At 43.2% G+C, this 27,666-nt stretch overlaps 1 protein-coding gene across 4 annotated transcripts in view; it reads left to right on the top strand.

Moving 5' to 3' along the window:
- Positions 1 to 27,666, top strand: part of RCAN1 (regulator of calcineurin 1) — a 58,418-nt gene that overhangs the window by 12,325 nt on the left and 18,427 nt on the right. The window lies entirely within an intron of this gene.

The raw sequence follows: 27,666 nt of genomic DNA, 5'->3' as shown, positions 1-27,666 counted from the left end.
ATCTCGGTCCTTAGATTCGTCTTTCAGAGAAACAGCAGTTTTGACTAGCTCTATAGGAGTGGTTCGTTCATTTAACAAACGGAATGCACATCGGCACAAAATCGCCATTATGGGCCTTTTGAAATTCGAACATAAGCAAGTGGAGACCCACAGCAAAATGTTTTAGGGGATACCCTAAAACTGTAATACTGTAGCCTTCCTGTTTGGCTCTGTTCAATTATTCAGAGCCAAACAGAGTGCTGCGGTGCAACTGAGTACCTATTCCAGACTACTGGTGAGCCCCAGACAGGAATACTGTAGCATTAGTGCTATGCATGTTCTTGTTTGGATCTAGCAGCATTTCTTTTGCTGGGATACATCTGTGAGGAGGGATTGCTGGGCAAGATTGTACACCAGGTTTCCATGGTAGCATGAGGGTAGTATGCCTGCAGAGTCTTAAGTCTTCCTGTTCTTGAGGTTTCCCCTCTCTTTGGAAACCAATATTTTCCTGCATAATTGGAGGTTCCCTCAGTATGGAAACCACCACCTCCCCATGTCTGCGGGTAGCCCCATTTTGCTAGTTTACTGGTTGACATGGGGTCATCTACTACTTTGCTGTTAGAGAAAGTGATCATTGATTCTGCTATTCTGTGTGATTCATTGGGCCATCTGCTGAAGGTCCCTTGTAGACCAAATGACCATTTGTCATGTTGCATTTGAAAGAGGCTGATTGACTTTCACCTCTTTGTCATGGAAACAAAATGTAGGTATGAGTGGCCTTGGATGTGGCATGCTACTATGTAAAACACCATGTGCACTAATGATATTATGTAAGAAGAATCATGTACGTTTGTGAAAGGGGAATGGATGGGAAGCATAAGTACTTCATGTTGCCTATTTCTGTGTACCATAATGTCCAGAGAGTTACTTTAGCATACTACCACCTGCTGTAAAAAGCAGGAAGTACAAGGCAGCTGCACTTCTTTGCCCCCACACTTGCATCTCCATTGTGTCCAAGGCTGTTCTAGACAGGGTTCCCTCTAACAGGGATTCCTAGATGTTGTTGACTACAACTCCCAGACTCCCCAAGCAAAAACCATTGCAGCTGGGGATTCTGGGAGTTGTAGTCAACAATAGTACTGTGTGCATGGAACTGGCACCTGCTGGTTCAAAAGTGGGGGAGATCTCTTTAAAGACGGGGGAGGGTGCTTTTATCCTCCTGCCGCATTTTCCCCACCAGTGCTGCCTTTTAAAACAGTCTGGCAGGGTGGCAGCATACTTCCTTGTCACCCCAGTGCCTACTCGGACCAGAAGTGACTGGAAGTTGCCACTGCGCATGCACATATCACACCCGCTCGTGTGTGCATTGGACATGCACTTGCGCAGCGGCAACTTCCAGTCTGACGAGGCACTGGTGTGGCCATGACGAGGCACATGGTGTGGCAGTACTCTGCTGCTCCGCCGGACCATTTCAAAAGGCAGAGCTAGCGGGGGAAATGTGGTGGGAGGGGTAAGAGCACCCTCCCTAGTCCTTAAAGATATCCCCCCTTTGAACCAGCCAAACCGCCTTTCGGACTGGTTCGGAGGCCCATAAAGGGCCTCCAAACCGGTTCCATGCATATCCCTAGTTGTCAACATCTGGGAATCTCTGGGAACACTGGTTCTAGAATACCTGCAATTCAGAGATGCAGATGGAAACTCTCGTCATTCGCTGCCATCTGAAATTTGGTGTGAACATGTGGTGTGAACATGTGGCCATGCCTGGTGCTTTGGATTTCGCTACCTTAGGAGATCTGGCTGCCCTTCTCTCTTATGATGCTTAGGTGTAATTAAACAGAAGACTTCCATCCTCTGGCTGTCTTTGACCTGATGGATGCTTTGTTTTGCTTTTCCCTGGCTACCTACTTATAGTTTTTGTTGCTTGATTTTGGTGGTAGTTTTAAACTTCTGATATGAGCTGCCTTGGGTGCCTCTAGGCTTGCAGCAAGGCTAAGCTGTATGAGATCTTGTCACCAAGAAAGATCTTGGCAGCCTTCTTTCTTCTCTGGCTCTACAGTTTCACTTGAAGAAATTATGCTCCTGTGCAGTCTTTGACCTTCTGATGGAAACTAGGCAATGCAAAATTACATGCATAATTTAGTTCTGATTTCTAGCCTCCTGCAAATCCAAGGATTCAGAAAAGCAAAGGAGTAGAAATTTGAGCATTATAGATAGTAGTGTCAGCTGGGAAATCCTCAAATCAAACCTTCACCTAACTCACTATACCACCTTAGAAAAACCCACCATCTATATGAGGATGATACTTCATATATATAAGTAAGATTACGGAGACAGTGGCTGGGATCCAGAGAACTACTTGGGGATCACAAAAGAGACTTGCACTAGTTTAGTAGGATTCTTGACTCTGAACAGCTAACTTCCATGATGTATCCAAGGCCTGCTTTTGAAATAGTATGGCTTGGAGAAAACTGGTTTAAGTTCATTGAAGGCTTTCAGAACTAATTTCTTGGTTCTTCACATCCAGACTAATTCAGATTTTGAACTGTTGAAATGTGCTGTATAATGCTAAGCTTTATTATTGTTAATAGTCATGCTATATTCAGGGACTGGGAAGTGAAATCATGCCAGCATCAGCCACAAGGGGGTAAAGTAGTACCACTTATTCCTTTGAAAGTTTTCTCACCGGAATTTTTTTTAGTTTGGTTTCTGCCAAACTTGAATGTCTTCATAATTTTCCTTTCAGATGTATTTGTTTTTGTATCCCATTTTTCCAACAAAAACATGCCCAAGGTAATGAACAGCATTACAAAAATACAATAAAAACATCAAAACAATAGAACTACCAAAAATTATAAAACAAAATTAGGACTCTGAGGACTCTGACTGTGAACGTGCAATTTCCAGGGGGAGTGCTGCCCCATCCAACACAATCTGTACTCCTATTTTCTGATTATTCTTCTATTCTCTTTATTGCCCAGGAACATTTCCGTCTTGTCTGGATTAAGCTTCAGTTTGTATACCTTCATTCCCTCCATTTCAGTCCATCTTATTCAACCCCCAGATACTGGTTCAGAACATCAACAGCCTCCCTATCTTGTGATGGAAAGGAGAGAAACCGCTGAGTGTTGACTGCATACTGATGACACCGAGGCTCATTCCAGAAAGGCAGTCCAGAAGAACATCATCCATGGTATCGAAAGCCAACAAGGATGTATCCCTCCTGCTTGCTTTCCAGTGTTGATCATCACCTAGAGCAGCCAGAGCCGTCTCTCTCATAACCAGGCCTGAAGTTCTATTAAAATAGATCCAGATAACCTATTTTCTCCAGAAAATCATGATATTGAGACACCATCAAGTGCTTGATCACCTTGATGAGAAATGTATGTTGGAGATGGGCCAGAAATTTTCCCATATGGTGGGTTCAGGGTCTCCCCCGCCCCTCTTCTTTTTAAACAGTGATCTTGCTGCTGCCTCTTTCAAACATGCTGGAATGCTACCATCTTGCAGAGAAGCATAACCACTCCCCCTAACCATTTGGGCCATTTTCTTCTGGCTGCTTCAATCAGCCAGGAAATTCAAAGGATGGAGCAGGCATGTGTTTGATTTTACTTCTCCAAGAACCCCGTCTCTACCGTCAGGCTTTACAAATTGAAAATAATTTTAATAGTACGAGCAGCCTTCTGAAGTACATCTGTTGTTGCACTAACCATGGCGTCCAAATGGCAATAGATGTGAGCAATTTTATGCACAAAGTGTTTTGCAAACAAGTCACAGCAAGCCTTCAAATAGTCCTCTTTATCCTTCTCCCACACCGAAGATATCGTAGTTCTTTAATCATTCAATAAAACTCTGTAGGATATCACTGCAGACACAGTGACTGACATCTAGACCAATAGTGTGCCCACAAAAGAATATTTTCCATTGTGCAAAGAGGATGGATGACTTCTTACAATGCTCCCTTTCCCTCTACAGCCCCCTGTGGTTTCTGAAAATATTCCCTCAGGGTCTTGGTGACATATTTTAATTAGGCATAGAGGGCTGCAGAAGAAAGAGGAGATGGCTGAATATCACCTTTGTTCCCTTGCAGGATGGAAAATGCTCTTCTACCAGGGTGTTGTTAGTCTGGGTGTCAGCCCATGGTAGTGGAAAAGAGAGTCCTTTACCACCTTCATGGAATAGGATTTAAAACGAGTTCTAACCCATCTTTGTCCTGAGTATTCTGCTTTCATTGCTCTGATTGTTATCCTGTTCTTTGTATATTGGAGATAAATTGTACATCTTCACTAACCCACTTTTGCCAATGTCTGCAAAGGTTGCTGGTCCTCCAAGACTCTTACTAGGTCATTTGCCATACATACCTATGTTAGTCATTCATGGCATTTGGCTTGAAAGAATGTGGGGGGGACCCCAAATCCCTTCCAGTTTTCAAAGGCTTTTTTCTTCTGACCACCTGGAAACTATCCTATCCTCATGCTTTGCCTTGATCAGAGATGCGTCAGAAAGAAATTCATCAGGGGTATTTCTAGGAAGTGATTAAAGAAACTGCACCAATTTAATCTCTGTCTGGATGCATCCGTCCCCAGCCGAATGTCTAACTGAAAGACCAAGGCAGAGTGTGGGTTCATGGAACCTCATTTCTAAAGCCATCATCATATGCCAGATTGTACAAAATCTTTAAAGCTTATATATGGCACGGAAGTTAAGATGGGCAATTTCCATTCTTTTTACAGCACATGCGAAAATGTAAAGCATCTTAAACTGAAGGTTTCAGATTACTGAATTTCCAGACTTTTTAAAAAAGGGAAATCCAATTGGATGCTATGGAGAATGGCTTACCTAGACCACAAGGTAGAACTTCCTGATACTGGACACAAAAAACTTTGTAAAACCTTCAACTAAGATAAAGTCATACTCCCCTGCCTGAAAAAACACAATTAAATAAAATTAATGGATTTAATGACAGTGTGATCCCACCTCATGATTATTTAGCAGTGAATAAAGACACCAGAATAAGCAGGTAATTTGTTTTTGTTTAAAATGTACTTCATTTTTTCCTTTTTTATTCATTCATATATAGATATAGAGAGACACACACAATATTAAAATAACAAATGCTTTAACAACCGTGTCCAAAGCTACAGATTCTCTTCACATAAATTTCCCGTGAACCTCACAGACCTCCTGCCAATCTAACTGAAATAGTAGGCCATGACCCTTTTACTACATGTAGTGACTCATACACTGCTTTTATGAGCCCCTTAAAGCCTCCCCAACTCTGTTAACCCCAGAGAAACCCCAACTCAAGGGATGGAAACCCATAGGAACCATTATATTGTCTTGTTTTTCTCCTTCTTTCACTCAGGTTGCACAGTCCTTGTGCATTACCCCCCCCCCCCGGGCCTGTTAGCTATTTTAATTTGAAATTGTACATGTTTTTTAACTTGTTTTGTTTTTAATGTTGTAAACTGCCTAGAGACTTTGGTAGTGGGCAGCACAAATATGCTAAATCAAATAAAATTAATACATAAATTTAAATAAAGTACAGCTCTGAGGAGCTAATATGTGCTCTTCTGGCCTTGGCTTTTCTTCCTCTAGTTAATAAAGGTGTGTCATGTTTTGATGATACTTAATAGTGTTTGCCTCTTTTCCTTCTATCTAGAAAGTAGTATATTTAAAAAGTTGTTACACAAGTGATATAGCCTCTGAGCATAAACAGACGTCTTCCTTTAAGCCTAAGGCCTCCACTTATCGGTTAATGGCTGATAGCATAACGGCTCATTCAAAGTAGTCTAATTGAAATTAAAAGGACATTAGGCCTTCCTTAACAGGTTATTTTAATTTCAGTAGGATAACTTTGAGTAATGTTCCTCATTACTTATTTATTTTTATTTTGAAATATTTCTATACTGCCCAAAACTTGCATCTCTGGGCAACTTACAATGAAAATAATTTAAAACATCAAATCAATTAACAATTATTAAAATCATTAAAAACATTTAAAACCCAGTATTGTATTTTTTTAAACTATATATCTAATTAAAAGCCTGGGTGAATAAATGTGTCTTCAGTGCCTTTTAAAAAGTTGCCAGAGATGGGAAGGCGCTTATTTCAACAGGGAGTGCATTCCAAAGTCCAGGGGCAGCAATGGAGAAGGTCCGTTCCTGAGTAGCTGCTGGACGAGTTGGCGGCAACTGTAGATGAACCTCTCCAGATGATCTTAACAGGCGGTAGGGCTCATGGTGAAGAAGACGTTCTCTTAAATACCCACGGCCTACGCTGTTTAGGGCTTTATAGGTAATGAACAGCACCTTGTATTTTGCCAGGAAACTTATCGGCAGCCAGTGTAGTTGTTTCAACACAGGATTAATATGGTCTCTCCTAGATGACTCAGAGACCAGCCTGGCTGCTGCATTCTGGACCAACTGCAGTTTCCGGACTACATGCAAAGGCAGCCCCACATAGAGTGTATTGCACTAATCCAGCCTAGAGGTTACCAGCATATGTACCACCGTTTTGAGGTTGTTCAACTCAAGAAACAGACACGGCTGGCATATCAGCTGAAGCTGATAAAAATAACTTCTGACCACTATCTCAACCTGGGACACAAAGGAGAGGTTTGGATCCAGAAGCACCCGCAGACTGCGTACCTGTTTCTTCCAGGGGAGCACGACCCCATCCAGAACTGGCAGATCAAAATAGTCTCCCAAGTTCTGACACTGCACAATAAGTACCTCTGTCTTATCTGGATTCAGCCTCAGTTTGTTATCCCTCTTCCAGCCCATTTTTGCCTCCAGGCAGGCACTTAGGGAGGTTGTGCCTTCTCCCGATGATTTTGACATGAAGTAGATTTGGGTGTCATCAGCATACTGATAACACTCTGCACCCAATCTCCTGATGATTTCTCCCAGCGGTTTCATGTAGATGTTAAACATCTGAGACAATATCGAGTCCTGAGGGACACTGTAGGAAAGTTCAGATTTTGAAGAACAACAGTCTCCAAGAGACACCATCTGGAATCTGCCTGTGAGGTAGGAGCGGAACCACTGCAGAGCAGTGCCTTCCACCCCTAGTCCCCTCAGACATTACAGAAGGATACTGTGGTCAATAGTATCGAAAGCCACTGAGAGATCCAAAAGGACCAACAGAATCACACTCCTTCTGTCAAGGAAGCCAGCATGGTGTAGTGGTTAGAGTGCTGGACTAGGACCAGGGAGACCCCGAGTTCAAATCCCCACTCAGCCATGATACTTGCTGGGTGACTCTGGGCCAGTCACCTCTCTCTCAGCCTAACCTACTTCACAGGGTTGTTGTGAGGAGAAACCTAAGTATGTAGTACACTGCTCTGGGCTTCTTGGAGGAAGAGCAGGATATAAAATGTAAATAATAATAAAATCTTTATAATTAATTCTCTTAGCCAGCCAGCGTGGGGATGTGGCAAGGCAATGCGTGCCGGCAAGGGAGGCACCTGATTGGCTGAGCTCCATTTGGCTGGCGGAGGCACCTGATGGGCTGGGAGCTGGTTGGCCGCAGCCTGGGCTGGGAGGTGGGAGGCAGCGGGATGGACTGGCCCTGGCCTGGGTGGTGCCAGAGGAGGTGAATGGGGAACGGGCAGGAGGGAGGGTGAGGGGGGAACAGCCAGCCCCAAAGAGTGCGCAGAGATGCTCTGTGCGGGGTTGGCTATTAATAATAATAATTCCCTATTGAAAATCATGCAACAGGCCGACAGAGGCAGTCTCCACCCTGTAGCCCACCCAAAAGCCAGTTATGGCTTTCACTATCATTATGTCATTTTGTGTCATTTCATTATGTCAGACACTCTCTTTCTTGCGGTATTCTCTACAAAGTAGGAGAGGAAGGATTAAATATACTAACAGTTCTTATGTCCTGTGGGATACTTTGGCTAATGTCAGATTCTTTGAAAGCTGGGTGGGGTGTTTGTGGGTTGACCTGACAGGATCTTAACATTGTTTTCCACTCACATTTTTAAAAGATCCTTTCCATTATTCTCCTCTCCCCCAAGTACATTTTCCAGAGATTGTTTAACTGTTCCTTTATTATATAGCAGCAAGTCCCACTTACTTTAATGGAGTTTACTTCCTTCTAGGTTTGCACACAGAATTGCAGGTTCATTTATCAAAATGCTGCTGGAAAAGGCATGTGTACTCCAGCCCAGCATCTTTTTTTCTCACAGTGCTCAGCTACATTCTTTCAGAAAGCTCCAAAGAAGTGTAGCAAGGAAATCTCAGAAATAATTCCCACCCAGTACTAACAAACTATTTTTGTGGTGCAGACTGCACTTCGACATGGAGGTTCTATGTGAGAGTTAAATCCCCTGTGGATAAGGAGGCCTAATTTAAGTATGGCCAAGTGAAGCTTCCATATTCACTGGCAGTTGGGCTCTGATTTAGAACCTCTATGTTCAAGAGCAGTCTATAGACTGCTTGCTCCTGGGTGGGTTTTTTAGGATTTCCTTGAGGTTCCTCATTCAGAACTTCTGAGAATGGGGCCATTGACTCCAATCTGATACATTTTTACTTGGAAGTAAGCCCCAGAGAAAGTAAATAGGGTCATCCCCCGCCCCCCACCGCCACCTTCTGTGCTTTGCTGAGGAGCTGGGAGGAGGCGGGGGGGAAAGGAACCCACATTTTTGCCTAGGATCTCTGCTGGTCCTGATTCCTATGTTTGTTTACTCAGAAGTAAGAAATTAATCAACTTTTTAGTAATTGATTCCAAGCTTTGCTGAGGGCCTCTGGTTCCCTCTTTGGTGGGGGTGAGAGCAAGGGGGTAGAGGGAGAGCTGGTCTTGTGGTAGCAAGCATGACTTGTCCCTTTAGCTAAGCAGGGTCCACCCTGGTTGCATTTGAATGGGAGACTTGATGTGTGAGCACTATAAGATATTCCCCTCAGGGGATGGAGCCGCTCTGGGAATATCAGAAGATTCCAAGTTCCCTCTCTGGTATCTCCAATAGGGATGTGCCCGGACCAGTCCGGAGGCCATTCTAAAGGCCTCTGGACTGGACCGGTCCGGACCTGGGTGGTTCGGTTCGGGTGGGGGGGTTGCTTTAAGAGCGGGGGGAGGGTTTACTTACCCCTCCCTCCGCTTTCCCGCTCTGGCGCCCATAATTTTAGTAGTAATTGGGGCGGCAGGATACTTCCCTGCCGCCCCTTCCCCACTTTCGCTGTGAAAAGCTCCCAGGAGTCCTCTGTGTGTGCGCACTTCACAGAGACGTGAAGCGCGTGCATGTTGTGTGCGCGTGCAGAGGACTCCTGGGAGCTTTTCATAGGGAAAGTGGGGAAGGGGCAGCAGGGAGATATCCTGCCGCCCCAATTACTATTAAAATTACGGGTGCCAGAGCGGGAAAGCGGAGGGAGGGGTAAGTAAACCCTCCCCCTCACTCTTAAAGCAACCCCCCACCCCAGTGCCAGACCGTAGTTTGGCGGTTCCGTGCACACCCCTAATCTCCAAAATAGGGCTGAGAGAGATTCCTGACTGCAACCTTGGAGAAGCCGCTGCCAATCTGTATATAGACAATACTAAGCTAGATAGACAAATGGTGTGACACGGTATATGGCAGCTTCCTATGTTCCTATGCACAAATGCCCAGGAAAGGAAAGGGAGGAGGAGGAATGGTTGTTTAACAATACAAGTGCCAGAGTGCTCATAAAGGTAAAGTTTGCCGTCGAGTTGGTGTTAACTCCTGGCGACCACAGAGCCATGTGGTTTTCTTTTGGTAGAATACAGGAGGGGTTTACCATTGCGCAGTATGAGATGATGCCTTTCAGCATCTTCCTATATCACTGCTGCTTGATATAGGTGTTTCCCATGGTCTGGGAAACATACCCTCGGGGATCCGAAACAGCGACCTCTTGCTCCCTAGGCAGGTTATTTCCCCACTGCGCCATTAGGTAGCTGAGAGTGCTCATAGACTGTCCTTATCAGGCACCTCTGTTCAGAACCAGGAAGTTGCTTGCTAGAAATTGCCAGGACTTGCCCCTACAACTTTGGCTTCAGAATTATCAGTGGGCAGACTCAGTTATGCTCTTAGCTAACTCCCCCTTAGTTATTTTCCCTGCTGTTGTGGGGCTTTCAAACAGTAATTACTAAAAAATTACTAGCAGCAAAAGGCACCAGCCCCTTATAGATCTGAATTTTGGGGGAATACTAAAAATACATCAAACATTAAAAATATCAATGTTATCTGTGGTGAAAAAAGGGCCGCCAAAACTTTGAAGCCTCTTTTTAGGAGTTAAACTCCTGAACTGCTGCATCTCAGCCGTTTTACAACAGATTTGCACCAGATTTGGTGGGGTGGTGTCTTTTGACCCCTAGTTGTATTTATGACTTCAGAGGGATTGGGTAGAAAATTTTGACTCATAATCAACATAATGTTCAGGGTTGGTATATAGGAGCTGGTGAGTGTGTGTAGGTTGCTCTAGTAACCAGGTACGGAAGGTTTAAATAGGGTTGCCATATTCTGGCTTTCCAAATCTGGGTGTCTAATTTGCATATTATGTAAATTGGCCAGATAATAATTTCTGAGCAGAATAGTGACTGCATGTTTTGCTCCATAACTCCACTTCTACAAGGGCTAGAGATTAGGTTTTTTTCTCTTTTTCTTTTTAAATGAAAGCTGGAATCTGGGTGGGCTAAGCAAGCTGGGTAAGATGCTTAAAATCCGGGTGAAACCCAGAATTTCGGGGGACATGGTAACTAGGTTCAGAGGGGGAAGGATTTAAAATAAAGGCAGTTGAGACTGAGAGAGAAGGGAGGAGAGCTGGAGTTAGTTGTGTTGGAGTAGGAGGTGTTCTGGGCTGAGGGTTGAAAGATTGATTGGTGTGTTCTGAACAGGAAAGATTGTTCGGTGGAGGGGTGTGTGTGTGTGTGTGTGTGTGTGTGTGTGTGTAACTTGAAGGGTGAATGTGTGGAGGCTGGAGAACCAGCAGTGTTTTGGGCAGCTCCTTAGTAATGGATAAGAAGCTCTGGAAGAATTCACTAAGTTTACCAACCCAGTTTTAATTACCTCTGTCCCAGTTATCTCACCCCACCATATGTTACATGTTATCCAGATGAAAAGTAACACTCAGAAAGCTGAACAGTGGATGTACCTAGTGACTTGGTAGAGAAGCTTGTGTGCCCTGCTTTGCAGAGATCTTTATTCTAATCAGTAAATAAAAAACTTATTCTTGTTTTCATTTTATACCTCAAGTTTTGTTTCACCTCCCTGGAATTGAGAGTGGCATTGGGGAGGGACCCTGACATGGGGTTATAATGTCAGAATGTTGAAAACACACTCCTCATTTTAACTATACTGGCACAACTGTGCCAGTATATTGCTAGGTAATTAAAATGACTGCTAGATATGTTTCAGAAGAGTAATTTAGGAATATGATATGTTTCAGGAGAGTAATTTAGGAGTGTCTTACTGCTAAAGGTATATTTATTTTTGAAAACAAAGGATTATTTGAGAGTATGGAAAATTTATCCAGGTTTCTCTTTTAATTCTTTTAAGAGCTCTGACATATGTTGAGGACTGGAAGATAAATATAAATTTATCCCATTCATTGTCCTATTTATTTTGTATTGTGCAAAAGGCGTAGTCATGTAGCTGGTTTATATGATACCTCATGACTCATTTAAGGATAGTTAGCAACTTTTATAACTTTGTAAAATCCAGTTGGCAGGGACTAGAGATGGGTCCTTTTCTGTTGTGGCTCCTTGGCTTGGAATGCTTTCCCAGAAGAGCTTCATCATGTTATCTCCCTCAGCATTAAAAAAATTAATAATAATGGCACATCTTTCTAGATAGTTGTTTAAATATCTAATCCGCTGCTTATGTCTGGTAGGTTTAATAGTTTTTAGGTTTTTACTTGATAATTTTTAATTTGAAACTAAATGTAGTTTTAGCCTGGTCTTTTAACTTTTGTCCATTTTATTAATTTTTATTGTTACATTGTATCACTTTTATTACTGCTGTGAGCTAGGGAAGTGCACAAGCCAAGGCTCGTGCACTGGTTTGGTGCCATAGGGAGGTGAGTGGTTAGCGGGAGCTTTAAAAAAGAGGATAGCAGGTCCTTACCAGCTGTCCACTGTCGCATGCAGCTTCCTGCTGCGACAATGCTGCCCCCAAGAACACACATGCAGCGCAGGCACAGACATGGCATCCACGCATGTGTGCTGTTAATTAAACTGTCCTGGGGTGATTGGTGAACACTAGGGATGTGCACAGAACTGGTGGAGGGGGATAACTTTAAGGGCAGGGGAGGGTGCACTTACCCGCCCTTGCTGTGTTTCCTCCACTGGCACTCGCTAAAAAACTGGTCCGGCGGGACAGCAGCATAGCTTCCTGCTGCCCCATCTTCTCCTTGGACCAGAAGTAAGTTGAAGTAGCCCGTGCACATGTACACGTTGGTGCGCACATGCCACCTCCTGAGTGCAAACTTTAGGTTGACATGTCCCCCAGATCAATCTTTTATAGGGACGGTAGGAAAGACACTGGCTGTAATGCCTTGTTTTGTTGAATGTGTCATCCGTGGTCTTGAGGTTTAATAGATGCCTCAGCTTTGTTTTATATTCTGTTTTGCACTGCTTTACCTTCTCCCTTGAGAAATTTTAGATGGCTTGTTTCTTTCCCAGTTTAAAGGAAGTGGCTTGGCTTAGCTTGAATAAACTCCTATCTAAAGATAAATTTTCTGAACACTTTGAAGCCATGGAAAACTTTTTTCCTGTTTTGAAAAACACACACAGACGTTGAGGAAAATTGAAATATATTCCATACTGTTTTTTGTAAACCTAAACTTACTCTACTACCTTAAGAACATGCAAATATTTGACACTTCAAAAAGATAAAAGCTTTTGCTTTATTAAAATAATAAATGCAAATACAGGAAGTCTTCCAATATCATGAGAGTTACATTTGGGGAAAGTCTGGTGAACTGTGGATCCACGAAGTTGAAGTCTAACGCCCAAAATGGTTAAGGTTCTATACTCAGATGGTGTGAGTGGCTGAGCACTTGTGCCGCTTCTTAAAGCCTTCTCACACACCAGCTGGGAAGTGGGGGAAAGTGGTAATTTAAACTTTAAATCCTTCCCACCACCATTGGATGGGTGGAGAGGTTTAAAGTTTAAATGGCCACTCTGCTTCCCAGCTGGTGCTCAGGACAGGTTAAGGAGGCTGCATAAGTGGCTGAAAGAAACAGTTACTGCAGTTGCAGAGGGTAGACAACTGCAAATAAGTGAAACAACCCCCACAATAACTAGGGTGGCTTATGATTGAGCAAAACAGTGAATGAAGAACCCATGATAATCAAGGGCCTCGTGTTTACCCATTGTTAGAGATGAACCTGCAAACTGTTGATCTCTAATATACCCAGGTCTATCTTAGCTTTTGCCAGTTGGGAAAAGCTTTTGCCCATTAGAGGGGAAAGGTAAATAAACTGAAAATAGAAACTATTATTGTTGTAGTAAACAAAAGGCCAGTTGTGTTAGTATGTAGAGTTGAGTGTTTCATGCAAAAACAGAAGAAAATCTAAGAAAAAGTTTGTTGTAGCAATAAATGTAGTTATTGTCACACTTTATAATACTTTTAAAATGAGCAAAATTATGTCGTCATCTTACTCAGTTGTCATCGGTAACTGAAAAGTGACCATATTAGCCATCTTTAGTATTAGTTTATTTCTCTAATTAGAGTTGGTTCCAAAAGGATGATAGTTTTTGTTTCTGAGCTTTTACTTTGTGAACTGAACTTTTACTAATTATTATTATAACTAGTGTTTTTTAGCCCGTTGGATAACGGGCGCTAGTGGAGCTGTGCGCTCCAGACCACCGCCGCCATTTCCCCTCCCGCCACCCACCGCCGCCCGCGGCTCCGGCCGGGCCCGCCACCCACCGCCGCCCGCGGCTCCGGCCGGGCCCACCACCCACCGCCGCCTGCGGCTCCGGCCGGGTCCACCACTGCCCGGGCCCACCGCCGCATCATTTTCTCCGCCGCCTCGTCCGGCGGCCATCTTGGGCGGCCAGAAGCGGCCGCCCCGAAGAAGCCGGGTAAGCGGCGGCGGCCAGGCCTCTGCCATGGCTCCGCCACCTCCTCGGCCAGTGTCCCCCGCCGCCGCTTACCCGGCTTCTTCGGGGCGGCCGCTTCTGGCCGCCCAAGATGGCTGCTGGGTACCGGCGAGCGTGTCTCCCTTGCCCTGTTCTGCGCCTCCGCTTCGCGCAGGCGCAGAACAGGGCAGGGAGGCACGGACACACGCTTGGTGTCCGTCCACGGACGGACACCAAGCGTTTTATTAGAGAGGATAACAATTATTAGTATTATAAAATTATATCCTTTTAAACTTGGCTCTGAAATACTTGTATTAGTGTGAGTTGAATGTGTAACAATGTTACTTTTTAAAGCAGGAGTTGAACTCTTTAAACTATTTCACAAAGCGTTCTGGAAGAAAGATTGCTTCATAAGAATCCCCCCCAAAACAACAACAACCCACCACCAAAAAACACCTTTCAATTTTTCATTTTACAGGCAAAAAACTAGAAACTGTTTTCTAATCATTTTTCAGGATTTTATTTTTCTAGGCCTTCATATGGAATATATTTTCAAAGTGGCTGAATAAGGAAACAAACTTCTACTCTGGAACACACACCCTTGGTTTTGAACAGCTTTAGTAAGAAACTAAGATTTCTTTGGATGTGCAAAGATGTTTTCCCCTGAAATGGTATAAGCTCTAACCAATTTTGTTACCATAAAGGACTGCCAAAGAGATTGATATTTTGGGAAAGTTGAAATTCTCAGAATATATCTATATTAGTTGATTGGATAAGCCTCCCTGACCACCAGCAGTTTGTTTATGTGTATGTTAAAGATGGGTATACAAATAAGAATTTTGCCCTCTTGCAACTTTTAATTAAATAACTTTGTATCTTGGCAATAATAACAAAATCTGATTGAGTGGAAGCCCTGAATTAGCTTTCTATGCATATCATATTGTCATATATCTTGTGTATTTGCTTTTTTGAGCAGTAAGAGCATTTCCTTATGTGCATGTGATTGTGGAGGAAATGTGTCTCTGAATATCTGCATTCTTATATGGAGATGAATGGAATTGTGAGGGGGGGAAAGGACAGATGACAAGAATCTGAGGAGCTTGCTAATGATATTCTAACAGGCACATTTCAGAGGTTGCTTTAACAATAATATTCATATATGCAAGGAAATACACTGATCTTCACTACATTCTTTCTGGGAGACTCGTCAAGGACTGATCTGCCCATGACTAGCTTGTCTCATTGATTTCAGTGGTGCCTAGCCATGACTAGTCTGTGTGCTGCTCAGTAAGAGAAGTGAGTCCTGACTAACTTAAATCTCATTAACCTTTATGGGACATAGTGATAATGGATTTCTCTGGATACAGCCCAGTATCGGTTAGTTTCTATTGAGTAGCTGTCCTGAGTAACAGCATATTTGAGGAGATTACTTCTGTCAAACATATTTTCACTTACTATTTAAAAAAAAAAAACCCAAACCTTAGCAGTTTGTGAGTACTATGGAGAAGTAACATCTGCCTTAAGGAGTCAGACCACTGGTCCATCTTATATCTCAATATTATCTATACTGTCTGGCAGTGAACTCTCCAGGGTTTTAAGATGGGTCTTTCCCAGCCCTACATGGCGATTACAGGGATTGACCCTGGGGTGTAGGTTGGTTAGGTGGTGGAATTGTTCTACTGAATGTCTGTCTGTCTGTCTGTCTTTCTTTCTTTCTTTCGTCATTGATTGATATACAGACTGAACCTGGGACCTTCTGTGTGTTAAGCATATGATTTTCCATTGAGCTAAGCACCTTAAGTGGTGCAGCGGGGAAATGCTTGACTAACAAGCAGAAGATTGCCGGTTTGAATCCCTGCTGGTACTATATAGGGCAGCAGTGATATAGGAAGATGCTGGAATGTATCATTTTATTTATTTATTTATTTTATTGACTTAACTTGACTTGACTTGACTTGATTTCTATACCGCCCTTCCAAAAATGGCTCAGGGCGGTTTACATAGAGAAATAACAAATAAATGAGATGGCTTCCTGTCCCCAAAGGGCTCACAGTCTAAAAAGAAACATAAAATAGACACCAGCAACAGTCACTGGAGGTACTGTGCTGGGGGTGGATAGGGCCAGTTACTCTCCCCCTGCTAAATAAAGAGAATCACCACGTTAAAAGGTGCTTCTTTGCCCAGTTAGCAGGAGGAGGCAATGGTAAACCCCTCCAGTATTCTACCAAAGAAAACCACAGGGCTCTGTGGTCGCCAGGAGTTGACATTGACTCGACAGCACATTTTACCTTATAGTCCTATTCATGCATCCTGATGATGATGTTACTGTACGTAATTGCCAATAAGTGATTAAATAAGATCATGAACAGGAGGACACTCTCTTTTGCTACTTTCTTTTGCTAAGAGAGGAAGAGGTTTCACCTCCAAGTTCTTTTCATGTGCCTCTGCATTCTTGCATGGAGATGGATGGAGTCCTGAGTGGGGGAAAGATATATGATGAGATCTGAGGAAATTGACCCATGAATCATTAACATACCTTGGATTTTTTTTTCTTTGCTTAAGGAAACCAATTATTTATAGCTTTGCATTTTGCATGATTCTAAGTTTCCATTTGATGCTTTAAGAAGATTATTCCACTTAATCCTTTGTTGCTGTGTACTTAGCCAACTAGTTTGTAGCAGCCCTTCCTTGAGGGATCATATGACAACATATTAAAGGTCATTGTGCAGTTAGTTGTGTATTAGAAGGCCCTGATCTCTGTTGTCCTTGCTGCCTCGTTTTTAAAATTTTGTGTGTGTGGCATTTCTAGTATCTGTTATAAGTAAAAGGTTGACAGTACTATGCAAAAATGAATCCATACCAGTTCAGTCTGGGCCAGCAAATGGTGTAGAAAAACCTCACACCTCTATAACAGTAATGGAATTAAAATGATAAACAGAAAATGTTGTATGCACATGAAACTGTTTAAACTTTCACCTTGAGTTACAGTTGTTAATGAAGTATTCTTCAGTGCCTTTTAAATGGTCATGCTGTAGCTTAGAAATGAAACTGTGTTCCTAAAAACCAAACCAGTACCTCCCCCACACCCATTGCTTCAGTGTGTTTAATAATATGTAAAACATGAACATAAGGCTGCATTTAGGGTTGCCAACATTTTGTTGCCCAAATAAGGGACACACGTTTGGGGGTTGTGTGTCTAAGGGCACAGCCATCTCAGGAGCGGGGATATTCATACAAACCAAGTGCAACACAGAGCATTTTAGAAGAAAATTTGCACCATACCTTCTGGACCATTCAGGCGCGGAGCCTGACCGCTGGTGGCTTGTGTGTGGCCGCGGCAGCGGCCCCACTGACCCTACCCCCCACGTCTGACGTAAGATGTGGGGTCTATTCATGCCCCCACGTCTGATGTCAGATGTGGGTGTGTGGTCTGGCTCCCGAACGGAGCCTTGAGGCTCCGTTCGGGAGTTAGAGTTCAACTCCTGAAGGGGCCATGCGGCCCCTTTGGGAGCTAAACTAAGGCTGGCACTGCTTTTGCAGCGCAGCCAGGAGGAGCTCTTCTTTGCTTTCCTGGCTGCGTTGCGAATGCAGTGCCAGCCTTAGTTTAGCTCCCAAAGGGGCCACACAGCCCCCACTTGGGAGCTAAACCAGCACCTCCGTGTCTGATGTCAGACGTGGGGGGGGGGTGATGGGGCAGCGAGGTGCAGCCCCTGATTGGGTGCGGCCCGGGTTCTTTGAACCCGTTGGCCCAATGGTGGCTCCGCCCCGGGACCATTCTCTCTCACACACCAAGTGCAGCACAGAGCATTTCCAGGGAAATTACTGCACATCCCCCAATGGATAGAGTTTCCATATTCCAGCTTTCCAAATCCGGGTGCCTGATTTGCATAATTTATAAATTAGCTTGAAAGGAATTTTTGAGCAGAATAGTGTCTGTACGTTTTGCTCCGTAACTCCACGTCTACAAGGATCTTATATTTTTATTTTTTTTAACGAAAGTTGAAATCGGAGCAAATCTGGGTGAGCTGCTTAAAATTCGGGTGAAACCTGGAATTCCGGGGGGTATGGCCACTCTACCAATGGATCCACACAGTTTTTTGAGCATTCACCACAAACCCACAGGTCTGGGAGAGACTGCATTTGTTAAAAAAGAATTTTTAAAAACTCAGTCTTACACAGTATTCTTGATTCATAAACCTAACTGAAATGTGGAGAGCAGTAGCAGAAGCAGCCTTGCTCTACAGTTCAAACATATGCTCCTTAGATCATATACCAACTTGCTGGATGTATAGTGCTCTTAGAAAAAACTACACAGGCCCCATGCCACAGCTTCAGAATGTTTGTGGACTATTATTATTATTATTATTTATTTATTTACTTACACAGTCAGACAGGTGTTATTGACTGGTTTGTTTTATCCAGACATCGAGTCCTTCCCAAGGACCTAGGATGGCTGAATTTTATTGTCAATACTGTTGGTTATTATAGATATCGTCACAAAATATAGGCTGTTCCCAGTAAAGCTGCTTTTTGTAATTGGCTGATGGTGATTTGTAATTATTATTATTATTATTTCTTGTTTACACAGTCAGACAGGTGTTATTGACTGGTTTGTTTTATCCAGATATCGAGTCCTTCCCAAGGACCTGGGATGGCTGAATTTTATTGTCAATTGTTATAGATATAGGCTGTTCCCAGTAAAGCTGCTTTTTGTAATTAGCTGATGGTGATTTCTGTGGCCCCTATGGTGTTGAGGTGCTCTTCAAGGTCTTCTGGAACTGCACCCAGGGCGCCAATTACCACTGGGATTATTTTGGTCTTTTTCTGCCACAGCCTTTCAATTTCAATTTGTAGATCTTTGTATTTGGTGATTTTTTTCTATTTTTTTTTCTTCTATTCTGCTATCCCCTGGTATTGCTATGTCGATTATTTTGACTTGTTTTTCTTTCTTCTCGACTACAGTTATATCTGGTGTATTGTATGGCAGATGTTTGTCTGTTTGTAGTCGGATGTCCCATAATATTTTTACATCTTCATTTTCTTCAACTTTTTCAATTTTATGGTCCCACCAATCTTTGGCTACAGGTAGCTTGTATTTTTTGCAGATGTTCCAGTGTATCATCCCTGCTACTTTGTCATGCCTTTGTTTGTAGTCAGTCTGTGCGATCTTTTTACAACAGTTGATTAGGTGATCCACGGTTTCATCTGCTTCTTTACAAAGGCAGCACTTGCTGTTTGTGGTGGATTTTTCGACTTTTGCTCTTATTGCATTTGTTCTTAGTGCCTGTTCTTGTGCAGCCAGTATTAAACCCTCTGTTTCTTTCTTCAAGTTGCCATTCTTAAGCCATTGCCAGGTCTTGCTGATGTCTGATTTTCCACTTATATTGTGCAAATATTGGCCATGCAGTGGTTTATTTTTCCATTTTTCTGCTCGGTTCTTGACTTGTTCTTTTTTGTAGGCCTGCTTTGTTTCATTGGTGTTGAATAGTTTCGCATTATTGACCATTTGAAGTGCATCTTCTTCACTGTCCTTGATATATTCTTCAAGGCCTCTTTTCTCCTCCTCTACTGTTTGATGGCTTTGCAGCATTCCTCTTCCACCTGAGCTGCGAGGGAGGTATAGCCTATCGACATCACTGTGGGGGTGCAGAGCATGATTGATGGTCATGATTTTCCTGGTCTTACGATCTAGCGTCTCTAGCTCTGCCTGGGTCCAGTCTGTTATTCCTGCAGTGTATCTGATAACAGGTATAGCCCAGGTGTTTATGGCTTGTATGGCGTTCCCGCCATTGAGTTTGTACTTGAGGATTTTTCTAACTCTCCTGATGTATTAACTTCCAATTTTTCTTTTAACTTCAGTGTGTGCAGTGTTATCAGCCTGGATAATGCCCAAGTATTTGTAAGGTTCTTTCTCTTCCAGGTTCTTGATCTTGCTTCCATTGGGCAGTTCTATTCCTTCTGTTTTTCTTATTTTCCCTCTCTTCATTATTAATGCAGCACACTTGTCTAGTCCAAACTCCATTGCTATATCGCTACTGAATATACGGACAGTGTTTAGCAGTGATTCGATTTCTGACTGGGACTTTCCATACAACTTCAGATCGTCCATGTACAGCAGATGGTTGATTTTACTTGATGTTTTAGATGTTTGGTATCCAAGGCCTGTTTTGTTTAGTATTTGTGAAAGTGGGGTCATGGCGATTACAAACAGAGGGGATAGTGAGTCCCCTTGGAAAATGCCTCTTCTAATGCTAACTTGTCCAAGTGTCTCTCCATTGATTAACTGTGTACTCCACGTGCTCATTGCTTTTTAAATAAATATCTGAATGTTTTTGCTGACACCAGTTGTTTCTAAACATTTTAGTATCCATGTGTGTGGCAATGAATCGAAGGCTTTCTTTTAGTCAATCCATGCAACACTTAGATTTGTTTTTCTTCTCTTGCAATTTTCTAAAATCATTTTGTCAATCAGCAGCTGGTCTTTTGTGCCTCTGGTGTTTGGGCAATTTCCTTTCTGTTCAACTGGAAGCTGTTTGTTAGTTAATAAGTGTTGCATCACTTCATCTGCTATTATTCCAGTTAATAATTTGAACATGGTTGGCAGGCAGGTTATCGGTCTATAATTACTTGGAACTGCACCTTTTGCTTGGTCTTTCATGATGAGATGAGTTTTCCCAGTTGTTAGCCATTGTTCAATAGCAATAGCAATAGCACTTACATTTATATACCGCTTTATAGCCGGAGCTCTCTAAGCGGTTTACAATGATTTAGCATATTGCCCCCAACATTCTGGGTACTCATTTTACCGACCTCGGAAGGATGGAAGGCTGAGTCAACCTTGAGCCCCTGGTCAGGATCGAACTTGTAACCTTCTGGTTAGAGGGCAGCAGTTTTTACCACTGCGCCACCAGGGGCTCCAATATCACCTCCTTGCAAAATGTGATTGAACTGTTTTTATAGTTGTTTATGAAGGCTTGTTAGGTGTTTAAGCCAAAAGCCATGCAGTTCATCATCGCCTGGAGCAGTCCAATTTTTAATTTTCTTTGCTCTTTCACTTATTAATTCTGGTGTTATTATTAGATCTTGCATTTGTTGGTTACATTTTTGACCTCTTTCATCCAGCCTGCTTTTTTATTATAATCTATTGGATTGTCCCATAATTTCCCCCAGAATTGCACTGTTTCTTCTTTATTTGGTGTTTCTATGTTTCTTGCAGTTTCTCCTTCTACAGGTGAAACTCAGAAAATTAGAATATCGTGCAAAAGTCCATTAATTTCAGTAATGCAAATTAAAAGGTGAAACTGATATATGAGACAGACGCATTACATGCAAAGCAAGATAAGTCAAGTCTTAATTTGTTATCATTGTGATGATCATGGCATACAGCTCATGAAAACCCCAAATCCACAATCTCAGAAAATTAGAATATTACATGGAACCAAGAAGACAAGGATTGAAGAATAGAACAATATCGGACCTCTGAAAAGTATACAGTGTACTGTGCTTGATTGGCCAGCAAACTCGCCTGACCTGACCCCATAGAGAATCTATGGGGCATTGCCAAGAGAAGGATGAGAGACATGAGACCAAACAATGCAGAATTGCTGAAGGCCGCTAATGAAGCATCCTGGTCTTCCATAATACCTCATCAGTGCCACAGGCTGATAGCATCCATGCCACGCCGCATTGAGGCAGTAATTGCTGCAAAAGGGGCCCAAACCAAGTACTGAATACATATGCATGCTTATACTTTTAACCCTAAAGCAGAAGTTACAGTTAATGTCAGTTTTCAGGAAATCATGGGATGTGTTAAAAAAAAAAATCTCTAGCAATTTGCAAAATGCATTTTCCACAAGGTTAGTGAAGGAAAGCAAGGGAAGGATGGTTTGAACAAGGAGTATGGTTTTGGATGGAAAACATGAAAACAAAGTAATTTATATGCTGTCTTGCATATAACATATTTCACCCATATATCTGTGAGGGTAATATGTTTTTACCTTGGGAAAAGTTGGAAGAATTAGCAACTGAAATAAAAGATCTGAAATCTTATGTGCTAGGTCTTGAAACTGAACCTACTTTTAAAGTGGAAATGGTACTAAGAATATAAGAACAGCCCTGCTGGATCAGGCCCAAAGTCCATCTAGTCCAGGATCCTGCTTCACACAGTGGCCCACCAGATGCTGCTGGAAGCCTACAGGCAAGAGCTGAGGGCATGCCCTCTCTCCTGCTGTTATTCCCCTGCAACTCGTATTCAGAGACACCTTGGTGGCCTGTAGCACTCAGACTAGTAGCCAATGATAGACTTCTCCTCCTTGAAGTTATCCAAAACCCTCTTAAAGCCAACCAATCTGGTAGACAACACCACATCTTGTGGCAGAGACTTCCACAAGTTGATTATGCATTGTGTGAAAAAGTACATCTGCTTGTTGAACTTAAATTTCTTGGCAATCAATTTCATGGGATGATCCCTGGTTCTAGTGTTATGTATGAGAGAGAGAAATTTCTCTCTATCCACCTTCTCGACACCATGCGTGATTTTATATACCTCTATCATGTCTCCCCACAGTCATCTTTTTTCTAAACTAAAAAGCCCCAGGGGTTGCAGCCTTGCCTCTTAAGGAAGTTGCTCCAAGCCCCTGATCATCTTGGTTGCCCACTTCTGTACCTTTTCTAGTTCTACAAGGTCCTTTTTTAGATGATGTGACCCAAACTGTATGCAATACTCCAGGTGTGGCTGCTCCATAGATTTGTATAAGGGCATTATAACATTAGCAGTTTTATTTTCGATTCCCTTCCTAATGATCCCTAGCATGGAATTGGGCTTTATCACAGCTGCCGCACATTGAGTCAACACTTCCAACGAGCTGTCCACCACAACCCCAAAATCTCTTTCCTGGTCAGTAACCGACTGCTCAGATCCCATCAACGTATACTTGAAGTTGGGTTTTTTTAATCCTAGTGTGCATCACTTTACACTTGCCAGCACTGAACCGCATTTGCCATTTTGTCACCCAGTTTGGAGAGATCCTTTTGGAGCTCCTCACAATCTTTTGTATTTCATTACCCGAGAGAGTTTGGTATCATCTGTAAATTTGGCCACCTCGCTGCTTACCCGCACTTATAGATCATTTATAAATAAACTAAAAAGCACCGGTGCCAGTACAGATCCGTGGGGGACCCCACTTCTTACTTCACTCCATTGTGAAAACTCTCCATTTATACCTACCCTCTGTTTCCTGACCTTCAACCAGTTAGCAATCCACACACGTACTTGTCCCCTTATCCCATGACTGCTACGTTTCCTCAAGAGTCTTTGATGAGGAACTTTGTTGAAAGCTTTTTGGAAGTCCAAGCATACTATGTCAACTGGATCACCTTTATCCACACACTTGTTGACACTCTCAAAGAACTTCAAAAAGTTGGTGAAGCAATATTTACCTTTGCAGAAGCCATGCTGGTTCTCCCCCAGCAGGCCCTGTTCTTCTATGTGCTTTACAATTTTATCCTTGAGGATGCTTTCCATCAATTTGCCTGGAACGAATGTTAAGCTAACCTGCCTGTAATTTCCCAGATCGCCCCTAGATCCCTTTTTGAAAATCGGTGTTACGTTTGCTACTTTCCAGTCCTCTGGTACAGAGCTTGATTGTAGGGATAAGAAGTTATATATTTTTGCAAGGAGGTTGGCAATTTCACATTTGAGTTCTTTGAGGACTCTTGGATGGAGGCCATCTGGCCCTGGCAGTTTGCTGGTTTTTAATTTTTCCAGACAGTTTAAGAACATCATCTCTTGTCATTTCTATCTGATTCAGTTTCTTAGCCTCCATCCCTGAAAAACCTGTTTCAGGAATAGTCTGGTTCAGGAACCAGGTATATGCTCAGTATCCTCTTAGAAAGTTCTTGTCTGGACAGTCTCAGCTGTTGTTGCAAAGCACCTGTGGAATAAACAAATGACTTGTCTGCAATATAAGTTTACCACATGCTGGTGCTGAGCTGAAGATGCTTAGCTTTCAAGTTATCAGCAATTAGTTTTACAATATCTGTAGGTTTCTGTTGTGGATGCACAGCTTTGAAAAGGGGCAAATATTTCTGCTTGAGAACTTCATGAATGTGTTGAAACTTAATATATAATTGCCTCATCAAGTTGACCATGTATAGGATCATGTTGGTATCCTCTTTTTAAAATCTTTGTTCATTTGGTTTTGCACAGAAAGTCGTCCCATACCAGGATGGCCTGGGTTCCACCTGTTTTGCAGCACAAGGAGGTACTTTAATAATCTGATGTCCCAAGCCAAAACATGTTTTGAGCAATACACAGTCTTGGTCAGTGGCATTAATTGTGACAAAATCATGCTCCTTGTATTCCCATGTGGTTGTTTAAAAATTCAGCATTTAGTCTACTTCAAAATAGATCTGTTTTGATGGCAGCTTAGGCTTGCATAGTTGTCAGACTCTGCGTCTGAGGCTGCAGAGGAACTAGCTGACTCATGCATCCAAGATGCTCCCCCTATCGCTGCTTCCATTCCTCCTCCTTCTTCTCCAGGCTCAGCTGCTGAGCTGACAGAGCCCTGCTCATTCCCAACCCACACGCTGTTTCCTCATTCCTTCTTGTCTAACTGCTGCCCAAGAGAAGGAGGAGACAGAGGTGAGGGCAACAGTTCCAGTAGATGGTCAAGGTTTCCAAGTAGCACAGGCACAACATCCCATGAATGTGACTGCATAAAGGTTTCTCTTGATAATAGCCTGTTGTACATGGCTTCAGAATTCCTTCTAATTCAATACTATGTAAATAGTAAGATTGTTTAATATCGATCTCATTCTCACTTATGCTCTGGTTTAGCATTACTTCATTCTATTACAATTTGATCTTGCTCCAGTTAACTTTACGAAGTATTTCCCATGGAGTTTAGTACATCAGGATTGGATTAATAAAGCAGTCTTTAGAGACATGTCTGCATTTGTAGAATGAATTAAAAAGTGATGGTTTGGGAATCTCTGCCTTGCTAAGCAGAAAGAAAGCTTTTGAAGTTTCATTCACAACTGGTAAAACAGTTTGGGATACCATTCAGCAGTGATGTGGGGAGCAATGGAAATTGTCCCATTGCTACATCTTATGCTACAACATATGTCCCATGGGCACCTTTTTTTGGCTGTCTGGCAGGGCCGTTTCCTTCCTGCCTGCCTGCCAGCAGCCACTTGCCCACCACCCGCTTGCCACATGTGCTGCCTCCCAGGCAGTGGGAGGCAGCCCTCAGCCCTACTCCCTCCAGCTGGCTCCCCTCCAGCTCCTGTCACTGCCATTAACTACCACCTCCTGCCATGTGCCCTGGCTCCCAAGCCTGTCTGCTTTCATCAGAGCTGGGAGCTTGCTGTGAATGAGGGCATGAATGCACCCTGATGGAGATGTGTGCCCTCCTTCCCAGGGGGCTTCCCGGCCAAATGGAAGCAGGATGGGTCTGGGAGCTGTGGCGAGCACGTGGCTGGGTGACAGGAGCAGTACCAAGGTGGTGTGCTACTGTGGATACAAGCCTGCCGCCTGCTGTCTTCCCTCGCCACTTGCCCTTGCTCCCAAGCTTGTCTGCTGCTGACAGGGGAAAGAGCCTGCTGGGAATGAGGGTGCGCCTGCCCTCATTTCCTGGGTACATCAGGGTGTATGCACACCCTCATTCCCAGAAGACTCTCGGGTCCAATGGAAGCAGATGGGCTTGGGAACCTGGGTGAACAGTGCGGGGAGCTAGCTGGTAGTGGCGATGGGAGCCAGCCAGAAGGGGGAGAGCTGAGGGCTGCCTTCTGCCATCTCTAGGAGGCAGTGCAGGCAACCAGCAGGGAGGAAACAGCCCTGTGGGCCAGCAAAAAAATGAGTGACAAGAGTAGTGAGGAGGCGGCTACCGGGGTGTGAGCAAGGAGGCCACCCATATGAACACCTGGAAATGCTATCAAGGAACTGAACCCGGGACCTTCTGCATGCAAAGCAGGGACTCTGTCACTGAACTATAACTCCATCCTCTGTGAGGGGGAAAGTGCTCTGAGTATGCTCAGAGCGCATCTTACTTACTTACTTACTTATTTATTTATCTAACTAACACACATATTTTTATACCTTGCTGTGTGTATGTATGTATATTTTAGACCTTGCTGTGTGTGTAGCTTTAAAAATATTGCTTTATTCATTTATTATTTTTAGAAATTTAATTTTATTTCAATAATCAATGCATTAAAAATTGACCTTGGCCCCCACACTCCAGTTGGCCCCCAGGGCATTTGAGTTATACATTGCTGTTCTAGAAGCTACCACTTAAATTGCATTTATTTATTTATTTATTTATCTATCATAAATCATGGGGGAGTCAGTCATTTGACTTGCCTCTGGGAGGCCCCCCCAAGGCAGTGGGCCCCCAGACAACTGTCTCCCCTTGCCCAATTATAGTTACACCCCTGAGGGTATGCCTAGGGCCTGTAAAAATCAGTCAACCATGAGAGGAATGTTCATTAACTGCTCACGCAAGCAGGGCAGGGAGAGGTTCCCTCACTGTGGTGCTCGCTCCATCAAAGGCCATGCGTGGCTGCGGCACTGTTCACTGCAGCCTGTGTGTGGCAGCGGCACGCACATGGCTGCCATGCAAGCGGGGCAGCAGCGGAACAAGTAAGGACCTGCGTTTTAAGGGAACCACTCCCTGCCCCACTGGGTTCGTCTGTGGACACCTGAGAGTGGTGTAGTGGTTAGAGTGCTGGACTAGGACCGGGGAGACCTGAGTTCAAATCCCCATTCAGCCATGATACTAGCTGGGTGACTCTGGGCCAGTCACTTCTCTCTCAGCCTAACCTACTTCACAGGGTTGTTGTGAGGAGAAACTCAAGTATGTAGTACACTGCTCTGGGCTCCTTGGAGGAAGAGCGGGATATAAATGTAAATAAATAAATCCAATTCGGCGCTTCCCAAAGGAGGCGCTGAACTGGTTCGTGCACATCCCTACCATGAGCATCTTCCCAGGACACTAGGTCATAAAGAGTAATACTGATTGTGACAATCTGTCTTCTAGCTCGAGTACCTCTGAGGATTTGTGAGTTGTGCTCGTATTAACAATAGATATAAATGTAACAACTTGACTGCAGATTCTTAAAATAAAGGTTTCCTCCTTCTGATTTTTCCATAGGGGGAGAGAAAGGAGTCATTGTGGAAAAGAAAATTCCAGGTTGTCTGGAAACTGGAATATAACTGTAAATCGGCTGTGGGAAATGTTCTGCAATAGGTTTTTTTTGTTATCAGGAAACTGTGTGACTTTCCATAGTTTTATGGTGTAATTCATGTGGCATAATAAGAGAGACTTGTAGGCAGTTATTGACCAACCCTTTGAATCTGCTCATACTTTTCTGGGAAAGTGCTTTTGGTTACAACTTCCCATGCTCAATTCTTTCCTCAAATGGGAAACTTATGAGTGTAAAGCGGGGTGGTGTGGGAAAACACTTGCAGATTTTTATTAAACTTGGGGAAATGACATACAAGCTATTTTTAAGATGGTAGGGGAAAATATTTCTGATAATTGTATCTTATGAAAAAATCAGATAATTTTCTGCTATCAGATGAAGTCTCTTTTTGTTTCTTAATGTATGAAATTGTATAAATATTGGTGAAATTGCATCTTGCACATACCT

This window comes from Hemicordylus capensis, chromosome 3 (assembly GCF_027244095.1).
Source record: "Hemicordylus capensis ecotype Gifberg chromosome 3, rHemCap1.1.pri, whole genome shotgun sequence".
NCBI classification, from domain to species: domain Eukaryota; kingdom Metazoa; phylum Chordata; class Lepidosauria; order Squamata; family Cordylidae; genus Hemicordylus; species Hemicordylus capensis.
Note: the sequence above shows the minus strand (reverse complement) of the source record. Positions and strands in the feature narration are given on the sequence as shown.